Source organism: Lathyrus oleraceus, chromosome 1 (genome assembly GCF_024323335.1).
Source record: "Lathyrus oleraceus cultivar Zhongwan6 chromosome 1, CAAS_Psat_ZW6_1.0, whole genome shotgun sequence".
Taxonomy (NCBI): Eukaryota; Viridiplantae; Streptophyta; class Magnoliopsida; order Fabales; family Fabaceae; genus Lathyrus; species Lathyrus oleraceus.
Window position 1 is genome coordinate 195,331,022 of NC_066579.1, and position 4,610 is coordinate 195,335,631.

General features: G+C 36.3%; 1 long non-coding RNA gene across 1 annotated transcript; it reads right to left on the minus strand.

Moving 5' to 3' along the window:
- Window positions 1–261: 261 nt before the first annotated feature.
- Window positions 262–1,870, minus strand: LOC127115606 (uncharacterized). The gene is made up of 2 exons (XR_007800802.1): window positions 1,255–1,870; window positions 262–1,098 (listed from the first exon to the last, which is right to left on the minus strand). It is a non-coding gene; the product is annotated as an uncharacterized LOC127115606 (long non-coding RNA).
- Window positions 1,871–4,610: the final 2,740 nt, after the last annotated feature.

Here is a 4,610-nt window from a genome sequence, read left to right on the forward strand (position 1 = left end):
TAAATTAAGGTTATTTTTGAATTTTTTTAAAAAAAAATCTTCATATAGTGAATCTATGCAGGATCCTTCTGTGGAACCTACAAAAGTAGCATCTACAGATCCACTGATAGGGAAGAAAGTCTACTAGATGGTCGGAGCTTAATTGCCGTCTTTGTGATGTTTACATAACTGAGTATCCAACACAAACGACCAAACCAAGAACCTACATAAACCACACAAAAAACCCTGCATAATTCCAAATCAATAAAAACTCCAAGCACAAAACTGAATTTCACAATCATAATAGATATCGAAAATCCAAACCAACTAACTTCCAGTTAAATAATTCATAACAAAATTTTCTAACATACTATAACAGAATTTCTAACCTCCTGAAAAAGGCTCCAATAGAACTTGAAATCCGATAACAGAAACAGAACAAAGGGCCAACTTTGCAACTTTCCAACCTGCTTCCAAAGAAAATATTTTTCACCTCTCCATCATCACATAACAACTCTCATATAGCAGAACTTTCAATAAACCTTTTTCATACCAAAACCGACATTACTCCAAAGACCTCCCCAAACGAACTTCAACCACTTCAACCAACTTCATAACAGAATTCGGTTTTTTCCAACTGAAAACTAATACCTCTCGTAACAGAATTCCTAACAAACTTTCAACCGAATCAACAACCACAACAACCAATTCTCAACAACCCATTCTTAATAACTAACTCCAATTACAACCTTCCCTTCAGCAACGATTTTTAACTTCAATCACATTACATAACCGTGCTCTAAAAAAAACTCCCTCATGAATCTCCTTCAAAAAACCAAATCACAACACAACTCATCACCCTCACTTCTAACAACCGCCAGTATCAAACCTGCAACCAACCGAATCTCTCCATTGTAATCCCCTCAACCTCCAACAATTCCCTCCTAACCTTTAAACACATAACTGTTACTGACTAACAGCTTCCAAGAGAGAAAACCGATTTTCGATAAACCAATTCCACCTTCAGCCATAAATCCACTCTCCAATCCCCATAACAAGATTCAACAAACGTTGGCAACCCAATAACCCTACTCCAATTTCTAATAAAATCTCATCATCCTGCAAAAATTCCAACAACATCAAAGCTCAGAAACGAAAAACAAAAAATCAGAAAGCCAACAGAAGCACGATAGAGAAGAAGCAAACAAAATAACAAGAATAGAAGGAGAGCGCAAGAAAAGGGGAAGGATCGTAAAAGTGAAAACTCACTCTCACCTGTTCGCATCTCTTCCGAAGGAGATATCGTCATCATCTTCTTCATCTGGATTCAACAATCATCGCTGACTCTTCTTCATCGACAACACAACGGTTCAGTTTGCACTTCCGTCTTCACTCTTCATCACGACGCGGACATAACACCCTTCATCACAAATCAATTGCTCGGTCTTCATCTCAATTCGACAATAACGAAGCGCGATCGGACAACCACATAGCCATGAAACGGAAGCAAAGCGCTGACGGCGATACAAATTGAAACATTGGGTTGGAGCTTCGCGTTGCGTTCGTACCATTTAGCGTGATAGTCAGAGATGAATTTCAGTAGTTGAAGACGAGATGAGGCATTTCCGGCATTATGATTGAGGATTAGGTCGTGGAAAGAGTATTCATGTGGGATCCGAATTCCATTCGGCTATGGCCCTTTTCCCTTTGATCCGTTTTGGAAATTGGGCTTCGCCCCAACAACTGCATGACCCAAACCCTCCTTGCCATGGCTTCAGTATATCCCCATCCATTTTTCCACCTCACCTCTGGCCCACTAATCCAAGGTGTTTGTCATTAATCCTTTATTTATCCTCTTTAATTTATGCTAATTCTTGTTAATTAATATTGCCATTGATTTAGGGTAAAATTAGGTTTTTTTGGGATTAACATAATTGTATTGGTAATTAGCTTAACTCATAGTTAGCTAATTAGGTAATTAGATTAACATAGTTATTGATTCATTAGGTTAATTAGATAGTTAATTAGAATTAAGGTTTAATCAAGTGTTAGATTAGATTTGCTTTTTCTTAATTTTTCCAGAATTTCCTTGATTTGATTGACCATACCATGAGTAGAATTTTGTCATTAGGTTTTAATATTTCTTTTTGTCAATTTTATTTGGATTAATATGGCTAAACATCAATTTTATCATGATTAGATTTTAGGTTAATTTTCACTCAATTTGATTTGTATAATCATAGTCATTAGATTCAATTCTTGATTTTGATTGGGGATTTCCAATTTGATTGATCTTGATCCTAATTCATGTTTAGGTAGATTTTAATATTCACTTTAATTGTCCATTTAATCGATTCATTTGGTTGGCAATCATTTTGAATAAATTGAAAACCCCATTTCAATTTAGGTGATGAATACTTTGTATGTCTAATTTCATTTACCATGATCATATGATAGATCTTTGATTGTTTTTCATTGATTAATCCATTACCATACGAATTGATTTTAACCATCGAGCATGCTTACACATTGTTGCATCATTCTCATTCATTTGACTTAATCTCATGCTAACTCGTTTGTTGTTTTGTGTCCACGCGTGATTTTGAGATTCAAGCTTACTCCTAGCTAACCATGTTCATAACTAATTCATTCGTATTCAATAGTCTTGTATTGTTTGAAGTACCATGACACTTGTATGCTTTAGGCATGGTACATAGTGTAATAGTTTGAAATTCGTATAATTCTTTCCATTCCCATATATGTTGTATTGTGTGGATTCATCCCCTCATTGTGGGTCAAATGTTCCCCCATCCCATGATCATGTAATAACTTAGATTTATTTCTTTCTAGTTAGTTCACCATGCATGTTAATAACAAAGATAAAATACAAAACGATAAATAAAGCATTTCGAAAGAAACAAAAGGTACTTGATTCAACGTCAAGTTTTTTTTCGAATAAAACTCACATGATTGCAACGTGAATACTTGATTCAACATCAAGTATCTCCCATCCATTCCATAACCCATTATTCATATCCCTTCTCCATTCTCTTCTCAACCTCATTCTATCTCTTATCTCCATTCTTCACACACATTTTTCATAATAAACTCAAACATTTGATCTAACGTCAAGTGTCTTTTTCAAAACCATTTTCATAACAAATTAGAATGCAAAATAGGGTGTACGTGTTTGTACACAATATTTAAGTACTTGGGTTGTCGATCGTACCTAGCCTGAGGACCCGACACTTGACTTTCCCCTTTAAAACATCTAATTATTCAAACAAGTTAGATCTAGGTGCTATAAGGGAGAAAAAGAGTAGTTAGGACTCCATGGTCCTCTCAATTCCCAAGTACTCTGATTGTTGACCGTACTTAGTCAAAGGTCAGATACTTGTCTCCCTCTAAGTTCCAATGATTAGACTTGCAAACTCTTCTCATAATTCAAATATCTTTTTTGGATGAAAAAGACTGGTTAGGATAACATTGTCCTCTCAACTCCCGAGTTCTTGGACTATTGACTATATCTAGCCAAGGGTCTGATGCTTGTCTCCCTATATAACATCAACCCTAACAAATCAAATCATCTTTTTCCTTAGTGCATCCTTCTCAAAAGCTTTCAGAAAGAACGTGTTACTTCTGTTCTACCGTAAATGAAACCTAAGCCTCCATGTGCAAGCAAGTAATGTTTAACTGCTAGAGTGCGAACCAAGCATATCCACTTTACCGCAAACAAGAAAATACTTTTCGCTCCCATGATAGAGTATACAAGTAAGTGAACAGTAGTACGCGAACGTCAATATTGTTCAGTAAAAACAACCAAACAAATGTTCCATTTGTGATCCTAACTACGGAGCTCTGATTTCCTTATTGCACGTATGAGGATACATAGGTACAAGGGCCCAAATCCTTGGCGAGCACACTAATTTAAGACTTATTTTCTCTCCCATCTCATTCTTTCATCTCATTCCTAATAGCAATCAACTTACAAATTATCAAACATCCATGTGTATTTGATACAAGCGAGTGGTTCCCATGGAATACCATGGATGTGAGGGGTGTTAATACCTTCCCCTTGTATAAGCGACTTCCGAATCCTCTCTTGGTTGCGACACCATTTCTCTCATTTGAGGTTTTATCTCTATTTTCCCTTTCCTTTGGAATAAATAAAATTTATGGCGACTCCGTATTTTTCGCAGCGCTTCATGAATCGTATGTGACGAACCGTTACGAGATAGTGAAATCCAAGCTTTCGACGCACGAGAAATGATTGAAGTTGTGAGGTACGAATCATTATGAGATTGGATGATCTCGTTATGTATTCAGGGTCTTTATCCTTCCGTCATGAGATTCCGTTATGAGGAGCAAAGAATGAATACCAGGTGGTGAAACATGGCGAGAGATAACTTAGAGTTTTGAGGGGGAGTGATGTACGTGAAGTATGAAATGAAGATGAGGAATGATGATCCCCCAAAAAAAAACTCCAATTGAAAGTGATGGAGGTTTGTATTTGTAGATTTCCAGAATCCTCTTCTCTACCCATTCTGTTATAAACTTCTAGTTCGAAGAGTTAGGAATTGGTTAAAAGTAGTTATGAATTCTGTTAGAGGGTTTTGTGTTGGTTAGAAATG